Raw genomic sequence first — 11333 nt, forward strand, 5'->3', positions numbered from 1 at the left:
AATCTCTTTTGGAAGAAAAGAACATCATCATCATATGAATAATCCAAATGAGGTAACCAATCATTATCTTTCATCTTGTTGTATGCATCAAAAAAGTCAAAATCATTTTCATATGTAACTTTCAAAAGAAATACCTTCAATAATAGATATTATATTAATGGTAGGTCTCCTACTCTAAGCATCAGCAACAACATTTTCACGTCTAGGTTTATATTGAATAGCAGGCTGAAAACTTTGAATAAAAGATTCCCACTTAATATGTCTATATGAAATTAAAGGTTATGAACGCAAATATTTAATACTTATTGATCAGTTTTAATAATAAACTCAGAACCCATAAGATAATGTTTTTAAATTTTCAAAAGAAATATGTTCAATAATAGATATATTATTAACAGTAGGCCTCTTACTCAAAGCATCAGCAACAACATTTTCACGTCCAGGTGTATATTGAATAGCTGGCTAAAAACTTTGAATAAAAGATGCTCACTTAATATGTCTATCTGATATTAAAGGTTGTGAATGCAAATATTTAATACTTGTTGATCAATTTTAATGATAAACTCAGAACCCATAAGATAATGTTTCCAAATTTTTAATACATGAACAATATCAATCAATTCTTTATCATAAGTACTATACTTAAGCTCATATGGTTTCAATTTTTAACTTTCAAAAGCAATCATATGGTTATCTTACATAAGCACAACACTAATACCATATCCACTAGCATCACTTACTACCACAAAGAATGGTCTAAGAAAATCAGGTAATGTTAATACAAGTACATGGGTAAGTGCGTACTGAAGCGCACTAAAAGATTTTTCATGGATGTAAATCCAAAGAAAAACTTTATCCTTTTTCAATAATTGAGTCAAATAATGTGCTTTGAAAGCAAATTTTTAAACAAAATTTGAATAATAAGAACACAAACCAAGAAAATATCTCAACTCATGAATGTCCTTTGATCTAGGCCATGATCTAATGGTCTCTAGCTTTTTAGGATCAACATGTATTCCTTTTGCAAACAAAATATGTCCAAAGTATTCAATTTCTTTTTAAAATAACTCACTCTAGTCTAGGTTGGCATAGAGTTGATTTCCTTTCAAAAGATTGAATACTATCTGTATAAATGTTTCTTGTGCTCATCTTGGTCCTTGCTAAAAACCAAGATGTCACATCAAAGAAAACAACTACAAAATTTTGGTGTTTCAAGAATATACGGTTCATCATGTGATTAAATGTAGGTTCATCATGCGACTAAATGTGGTTCGAGCATTAAATGTAGGTTCAAATGTAGGTTCATCATGCGACTAAATGTAGTTGGAGCATTAGTAAGTCCAAAAGGCATTACTAAAAACTCATAATGACCCGTTTACGTGCAAAAAGTGGTCTTATTGGTATCTTCTTCAGCCATTCTAACCTAATAATAGCCTAACTTCATATCAATTTTAGAAAATAGTTTGGCTCCTCCTCAACTTATCTGAGAGATCATCCACGCGTGGGATATCTATTGTTGACAGTATTCTTATTTAAAGCTTGGTAGTCTCTACACATGCAAAACATTATATTCTTCTTTTTGACAAGAAGAATAGGTGCTCCGTATGGTGAACTACTAGGTCTAATAAGTTTCTTATCAAGTAAGTCCTCAATCTGAGACTGGATTTCTTTTCTCTAGAAAATTTACTCTATAAGGAGCTCTACAAGGCAGAATACTACTAGGAATAATGTCTATCCTATGATCTTTCGGTCTAAAATTAGGTAATCTAGGAGGTAACTCCTTCATAAAACAATCCAAAATTTTACAATGAATGGTTCGTGCGAGGTGTCCTTGGAAATTGGTTTAGAGGTAGTAAGCTCATTAACCATGACTAGATAAGTCTTATCCTTTTTCATCATGGCTCGCTTAGTTTGGGTATGGCTAAGAAGTGCACATTCACTAGATTCCCATAATCCTTTCAAACATACATTCTCTCCATTGAATTCAAAAGAAATGTCATGAGGATCATAATCAATGTGAGGATTATGCTCATGTCTCCATGGCATACCAAGAATAACATCATATGAGTACAAGGGTGCAACTAGAAAAGTGTGAGGTCAACTAAATGGTGCAATGGATAAAACTACATCTTTCACTTCCTTAGTGCAATTATAGTATGTTCCTTGGAAAATAGTTTTAATTTTATACTTTGAAGGAATAGCATTTAATTTAAAAGCATGCATAATATTTTCGGAAATAAAATCATGCATACTACCATCATCATACAATATATGTACTTCCTTATCCTTAATTTGTCCTTTCATTTTTAGAAGCATATAAGGTGAAACTTGCTTTTCAATAGGTTTAGGCATACTTGGATCATATGAAAGATCTTCGTGTTTGGAATCACCTTCTTGCTCGGGAGAGAAGTCGTCCTTTGCATTTTCTTTGCCATCGATCATGTTGACTCGTGCGGTGTTAACTTCTTCTTCTTCTCCAAGCAATTGCATGCAATGTGTCCTTTTTGTTGACACTTGTAACATGTCACAACTCGAGGTACAAGATCTTGTTTCTTCTTTGCATCATCACTCTTCTTATTGTTATTGTTATGAGCACCACGATTGTTATTGTTATTGGGAACATATTGGTATACCTATCAAACTAACCAAAAGTAATAAACTTTTTAAATTTGTTAGTTTGAGAATCTTGAGGTGGTTTGTTGTCCCTTGGTACTCTCTATTTTGTGAGGAGTAGTACTTACAGTCCTTGCTTCAAGTTTGTTGAAGTCGTATGGTGTCCTAATTTTGTGGAGCAAGAATCCCAACTGTAAGTGTCACAAAGTCTATAAGTGGTGTAAACTTTAAGAAAGAGTCATCGAAAAAGCCCGATATATGAGAATTCTAAGTGCCTTTGAAATCTTTGATTTTGCTCCCAAAATTACATTTGAAAATAAGATAACTCCAAAAACAAAGCACAAGTGCTTTTGAGTTTTTGAGTGTAAATCCATCATGCCCTACTAGGGTGTACAGTTGTCCCTAGTCGATGAGGATGTCCAAGATCCAAGACCACTAGGGTGGTCTATTTGAGTCATAAGCTTGACACATTGCTTAGTCACATGTAAAGTCTTGGTCACATGGTTTGTGTAATCCACACAACACGAGTGGTGCCATGGAGTGTAAGATCTATAACATTAATGCTCCTCGAATTATTTGAGCATGTACTTGGCTCTCATTGTGAGAAATATTTCATGAATAGATTGCAAGGTTTTGCATTGTGCTTGTGTTGCTCTCAGAGTTATTTGAGCATGTACTTGGCTCTCATTATGAGATAGATTTGATGAATAGATTGCAAGGTTTTGCATTGTGCTAAGCTACTCCCAAAGTTATTTAAGCATGTGCTTGGCTCTCATTGTGAGAAAGATTTGATGAATAGACTATAAGGTTTTGCATTGTTCTTATTTTGCTCAAGCCTCTTATAATCAAGTTTTGTTCTTAATTACCTTAGTATGTCAATTATGGAATTGATCATGTGTTTTGATCCTCCCTAGTCCTATCTCTTGTAAGATTAGTTATAAATGTAGTGAGAGGTTGTTCCTATCTATTAAATCTTTGATTAATGACTATGACAGAAGATTCATGTGTATTTTCTTTAAAATATGTTATAGGCCTTTGTAACTTCTTTTAAGAATGAGTTATTGTGGTTAAAAGTAAGATATGCACCAAGTTGACAAAAATCCTGAAAAGTTGGAGAGGTGTTTTGTGTCATACAACTTCATGGCCTTTTTAAGGAGCATGGCATCAAGTGTGGTAGCTTACCATGCCTCATAATCCTTATAAGAGTGATATGTAAATTGGCAAGTTCATGCTCATCAAGATATTCTCTGTCCTTATTTTAGCCAAGATAATTAAGAACACTCTTAATATCCTGAATTAAGCCTTAATGCAACAAACATGGTGAGAAGCGCGTCTCTGTAATAGGTATGCTCATGACACAATTGCAGGAATAGGAGGAGAGAAGACCAAAGGAGGGCTCAAGAAACTATCTGATTCACTTAAGCAAAGGAGGGCTCAAGAAACTATCTGATTCACTTAGGTCAAAGGTAAAAAATATTAAAGAATAACAACTCTTTTGGTCACCAACCTAACCACATAGCCGCTAAATGAACTTATTCATTGAGCCAATTGTTTTGTTGCATCTTCAAAATGATCCTTTTACCAACAATAACCTCACATGTACCATATCACATAGACCTTCCTAATTTGGTAAGGTTTAATTGCTACCCCTTTGATAGTCTAAAAAACTAGCAACTCTCAATGCTCCATGCCATGTTTAGCAAGGTCTTCATATAAAGAGCACAACTCATGTCAAAGGATGCCCATTATGATGCTAATGTATGAACCATAGGATTATTGCCTTAAAAGGAGCACAACTTATGTCAAAGGACATCCCTCATGATGCTAATGTATGAACCATATGTTTATTGCCATTAGACTCAATCCATGGTTAGGTTAACTGATTAAGCTAAGTCATGGATGTCCAAGATCTGTTAGAGACTTTGACAAAGCTTATGTTGATATTCCACTCTATGGTTGATCAAGGACGCCTAATATACCATTGTACCATGCTCGTAGTTAGTATTGTGGATCATATCACATTAATAGAAATGGGCCAATGTTATTTGTATATGCAATTGGGGCCATACGAGTGCTATTGGTATTGTGGGTGATTTTTTGTGTTAAATATCAAGCTAGTGTATTATAACATTAGGTGTTGAGCAGCGCGAGGGTTGAGTAGGTCTCGCATGGGTGTAATCATGTTGGAATTAATTATTGAGGAGTTCAATTACTTGTTCTAACCAATGTGATTAACGCTAGGTGTTAAGCAACGTGTGGGTACCAATTGAGGTCTCACATGGATGGTGGTTTAAGCATGGTGTGTGAGTGCCGATCATGGTGTCGCATGGAATATTTATGGCAATGTGCCAATTTTCATATTTAATTATTATCATATTTTGGCTTGGCTAAGCGTTATGTTTGTAATGGAAATTTATATTCTATGGTTAGCGCATCATAGAGATGTGTATGAGATCAATTTATTTATTATAAATGTTGTGCACAATGTAATTAAGGTTTACATTGTAAAAGAAGACCCATGGAGCAAGCTATTATTGGCTCCATGGGCCTATTTTTGGAATGAAAGATATAAATATTGGAGATGAGAAGGGGAGCCACCATTTGAAGGGGACATATTGGACCCAATGATATATTGTGTCATTGCAAAGGCAAGAATAAGACCTTAAGCTCATGTACGTCAAGACAGCATCAAATAGAATTTAGAGATGAGTGTGCAAGTGAAGATGAAATTGTAGATAAAAAGTGTAGATGACTTGAGATGGAAGTGTAGATGAAAGTGCAGAGGATGACCTTAAGTTCATGCTCATCACAATAACATGAAATAGAATGACCTTAAGTTCATGTTCATCATAACGTGAAATAGAATTTAGAGATGAGGATGCAACTTGAGAGAACAAGAATTCTATGGATATTGAGCCTGATGGAGGAATACTTTTATTTGAGAAAAGGTAATATCACACGATCTCTCAAAATAATAATTGATGGAAGAGGCTTTGCAACTCTACACAACATCGAACTACATCAACCCATATGCAACTCTACCCAAGGAAGTTACTATTATTTTTTCCTTTCATCCTCCATTGATACTTGATGATTTGCTCAAATTTCATTTGATTATAAGATTATTCATAATAGTAGAGATATACATGTTAACAAAATTATAATAACTTACAATGTGTCGATGTTTAAAATAAATTAAGAAGTTAAGCAACTAAATATGACTAAATCAAGCTTGTGCACCTTTCTAAGAGGTTGTTTTGGTGTATACCGACATAACTTTTAAGACTATTGCTCATTAGTCAATTACATCAAATCAAAAAGTGAAATTGCATTCATTAGAATCAAATAACATTGCATTCGAAGCATTGAGACCTTTAAAATTTCCATCAGAATCTAGTATGAGGAGAAAGAAGATTTCTTAATAGGACCTTTGTACAGGGTAGACATTAAATTTAGGTTTGACTTAGAGATAATAAAACATCAACCAAACTACAACACTTTTGCTAAGGCAAGGGAAAAAATGAGATATAAGACCTAGAAGGGGAAATCTTTAACATCGACCGTAGTGACATGGATACCACTTTTGCTAAGAGGGAGTATCCCTACAAAACTCCTCAAGAATATTAAGCCTCTAATAGCTTATATATATATTTTTAAAAGAGTGATAAAAAATATAGCAAAGGAAATAGAAAGACCGGGTAGAAGCATGTAAAATTGAAGACGAAAAACATCACACTAATGTGAAAGAGAAAAGTATATACCTAGATACATATAAAACCCTTGTGAAAAGGAAGATATAAATGATAGCTAGAAACACTTTTTAGAGACTTCATGAGAAACTACATATGAATATCCTTGTCATGTAAAGACTTAGAATGACTACAGTAAATGATAAAAGAAGACATTATTAGTTCCCAAGTGTTGAAAAGCCTAACTTAGAGACTTGACAAAACACAAACTAAAATGGTCATGGTAGTTTGATGTCCAATATTATGTATCTTCTAGACGTGGAAGTAGATACACGTTGGAACATTAATTGCTATTAAGACTCGAGGCACACAAACCTTAATGCGTGATTGGACAATGATGCACATATATCTTATGAGTGATCATAGAGTATATGTTACTTTTTGTCCTTTCACATTGAAAGAAACATTTAGAATATTGGCCTTTGTTATTGTCCTTTTCCTTGATGTCATACTGGTACGAGATAGTATAAATGTTAAGGAATTTAACAGTAACAATCACAATATTCATATAGACCAACTTAACACTTGCCCATAGTTCTCATCACTTCATTTCATTAAGGCCATTTAGATATTTGCCATTTAGAGTTTGTACTATTTAAAAGCTCTCCATCCATACATCCAATTGTGCATTCACTCTGGAGATGGTCCTTGGTGCACACACTTGAGCTGTTTTTCCACACTTGTCCAAACCTCATCGTTCATATTGTTGAAATATACAAGTGAATAGGGTGTGTGCGGGAACAATCCCTTGGGGGGGCTGAGAAGCTGTAAAAGAGAATCTGTAAATGTGAGAACCTGTGAAAAGGTGAGAAGAATCTACTGGGAGAGAATAAAGGGTAGCATGAGGAGATTTAGGAGGTGTGGAGATATTCTGGGAGAGGTGGAGAGAATCAAGGAGAAGTCAGTGGGATTAGATGCTTGGATGTAAACTCTATAAATTGAGGCATTGGCCTAATGAGAACTTACTAGTTTTTTATTATCCATGCCTACACTAAGCTATCAGTTAATTGCTCACTAATCACGTCTTAATTATCGTCGTCTAATCTCTTTGTTAATGATGTTGATTCTAGAATTTGACCATAGCTCATCACACTGCTGTAATTTTAACATGGTATCAGAGCCTAGCCTAGAATCCATCAAGTTTATGAGCCCATTATCTTGCTATTAGGATTAGTAGATAATTAAGAAATAATCATTTTTAAAGTTATTTTAACTAGCCCTTTGTACCCCCAGCCAGTGGAGGGGCTTGATCTCCCTCCAGGAGAAACATTAGGGGAAATGCTTCTAGCCCAACATAGCTACTTCATTGGTGCTCCAGCCAAACGAATTAGTGCAACAAACGAATCATTTTTAAAGTTATTTTAACTAGCCCTTTGTACCCCCAGCCAGTGGAGGGGCTTGATCTCCCTCCAGGAGAAACATTAGGGGAAATGCTTCTAGCCCAACATAGCTACTTCATTGGTGCTCCAGCCAAACGAATTAGCGCAACAAACCGCCGACGCAATCAGGAGATAATCACATTTTTTTAAGCGCTTGTTTTTTTGAAGAAAATGAAGATCTTCTCTGCTCTAGTTGCAATGGGTCTAATTCCTCTTATCCCTAGGGGTTTTCAAGGGTGCTCTACAAGTTGGTGAAGTCAGAATTTGATTTGATCAAGTCTACAGTGAGATCCAAGCTCTTCATCAAATCTGCAGGTGACTTTGGTAAAACAGAGATTAAGCATTCAATGTTTGGTCAAATCTTGTGTTTCTTGGCTTAATCCTCTACTAGACTAATTGCTATTGATGGCCTTGAAAGGATTTAAGCTCATTTGAACTCTAAGGTCTCAGATCTGGGCTCCCCGCATACTCTGTTTTTTGCACACAAAATAGAGGATTAATTTGCTAATCAATGCTAATCACTATTTTTTGGTACAATTGAGGGTTCAAATTAACCATTAGGTATGTGATACAGATCCCTATAACTTCAGATTGTAATTCGGAGATGGTTTGATACTCCAACCATTCCGTACAAATCGGTTATCCTTGATTTAATGTAATTTCTGGTGATTTTATGCTGATAAATCTGTTTTGTAATCATCTCCTAAACACCAGATTGAGTTGTAAAAGGGTAGACACTGCCCTTGAATCTTGAAGTTGGATCAAGAGGTAAGAACCCCCTTCACCTCATGAGTACAGCACAAGAGATAGCCAAATTTAATGGGGAGCAGTTTTACACATGGCAGACAAAAACCATGTATCTGCTCATGAGGAAAAATCTGTGGGGGCTAGTTGAGGGAAGAGATGAATGCCCAGAGGTGAGAGGGAAAAATGAGTGGAAGAGCAGGAATGAAAAAGCATTGGGACTTATTGCACTCAGTTTAAATGATGAAATCATTCATCACATCACAGGGATACAATGGGCAAAAGATGCATGGGATGAACTCAATAAATTATTTGGCACACAAACTAAAAATTCAAAGATAAATTTGTTAATGCAATTCTACAAATTGGATATGAAGGAAAGTGAACCTTTAATCACACACTTGAACATATATAAAAGCATTAAGCAACAACTGGCAGCTACTATTGGCAAAAAGGTAGAAGATGTGATGAGGCACTAGCAGTGCTTCTGAAGAGTGTGGACAAAGGTGAATATGAAAATATTATAGCAACACTAAAGAATGTACCTGAATTGAAGCTACACGAGATAGAAGGAGCTCTACTAGAGCAAGAGAGGAGAGGCAAAGAGAAGAAATGGCTCGACTCAACAACAGGAGAAGAAAAAGCATTCTTTACGAGATAGAAGGAGCTCTACTAGAGCAAGAAAGGAGAGGCAAAGAGAAGAAATGGCTCGACTCAACAGCAGGAGAAGAAAAAGCATTCTTCACCCGAGGAGGATTCTCTCGAGGACGAGGACGAGGAAGAGGCAGAGTAGGAGGAAGGACCTTCACTTGCCACAACTGTGGAAAGCCAGGACACATAGCAAGAGATTGCTACAACAAACCCAGTGGAGAAGGAACGACATCGGCAAACTTCATGGAGGCTCCTAAAGAAGTGGAGTCGGATCATCTTTTCTGAGAGAGAGAGAGAGAGAGAGAGAGAGAGAGAGAGAGAGAGAGAGAGAGAGAAACCCCACAACCCAATGTAACCTGCCCCAACAAAGTAAAACCACCTCTGAGCCACCGGCCGATGATGTAAGCCATGTGGTAGATGTATGTGTGAGCACTTTAGTTAAGGTCACGGGCACTTATAGTAGCCTTGGCACATAGAGAGAGAGAGTGTCAAGGACTATGAGTTTAGGGACTTGAGGCACTGGTCGCGGACTATCAAGTAAGAGGGAAACTTGGTATAGGGTCCAGGTGTGCTAGGAGTATTCACTTGAGGGGAGGTGTTGAAATATACAAGTGAATAGGGTGTGTGCGGGAACAAGCCCTTGGCTAGAGGCTGTAAAAGAGAATCTATAAATGTAAGAGAACCTATGAAAAGGTGAGAAGAATCTACTGGGAGAGAATAAAGGGTAGCATGAGGAGATTTAGGAGATGTGGAGATATTCTGGGAGAGGTGGAGAGAATCAAGCAAAAGAGGTGGAGTGAATCAAGGAGAAATCAGTGGGATTAGATGCTTGGATGTAAACTCTATAAATTGAGGCATTGGCCTAATGAGAACTTGCTGGTTTTTGATTATCCATGCCTACACTAAGCTATCAGTTAATTGCTCACTAATCACGTCTTAATTATTATCTAATCTCTTTGTTAATGATGTTGATTCTAGCATTTGATCCACCATAGCTCATCACATTGCTGTAATTTTAACACATATAAGCAAACATGCAACAACTGAGGTCAATTACAAACGTAAGCAAGAGAGGTGTTAGATATTCCACTCTCACGGATGCTTGAGATGATACCATTGCACCATGCTAGTAGTTGGTATCATGGGTGATACCACATTAATACTAATATTGATGGGCAATACTGATTGGGGTAGTGTTATTTGTATACCACATTAATACTAATATTGATGGGCAATATTAATTGGGGTGGTGTATTTTGTATATGCATTTGGGGCCATACTAGTGTGTTATTTGTATATGCAATTAGGGCCATACTAGTGTTATATCGTATTGTGTGTGTTTTACTGTGTTAAATATTGAGTTAGTGTATTATTGGTGATGTGTTTGTGCCTATCAGCGTAATCATGTTGGGATCAATTGTTGAATTACTTATTCTAACCAATGTGAGCGGATGCTTATGAGTCATACATGTTGAAGTGTGAGGGTTATTGATTGAGGTGTTGAATGGATGGCAATTTGAGCATGGTATGTGAGTATTGATCTGCATCATGGAGTATTTATGGCAATGTGCCAATTTTCATATTTAATTAATGTAGTATTTCGGCTTGGTCGGGCGTTATATTTGTAATGGCAATTTATTTTCTATGGTTAGCACGTGTTGTAGATGTGTATAAGATCAATTTATTTATTAAAAAAGTAATGCTTAAGGCATTAAGCTTTATTTTGTAAAAGAAGACCCTGGGAGCACGCTATAAGTTCCATTTTGGAAATAAAAGATATAAATACTCCATATGGGAAGGGGAGCCACCATCTTTCTTTCTTTTTTTGGGGGGGGAGGAGATTGGACTCGATCCTGTGTTGTGAGTCTTTTTGCACTTCAATTTCTATTTGTTGATATGTTTACATGTTCAGTCACATTACAATTTATATGTTTGAAGGTCGAGTCACGTTATAATTTATATGTTTGCAGGTCGAGTTGCATTACAATTTATATGTTTGCAAGTTGAGCCGTGTTACAATTTATATGCAACGCAACGCTTGTTTTTTTTCTTTCTTGGAGGTATGCTACTAGGTGTTTAACATTGTTAAAATTTAAATTTTACAAAACCTTAGGCTTAGTTCATAGCTTTCCGCTTGAATGGCTTACTCCTTAACCGATTTCTTGTTTACAAGATTAAATAAAGATAGAAGCCCTCT

This window comes from Cibotium barometz, chromosome 18, assembly GCF_041138505.1.
Source record: "Cibotium barometz isolate CiBa-2024 chromosome 18, ASM4113850v1, whole genome shotgun sequence".
Lineage (NCBI taxonomy): Eukaryota > Viridiplantae > Streptophyta > Polypodiopsida > Cyatheales > Cibotiaceae > Cibotium > Cibotium barometz.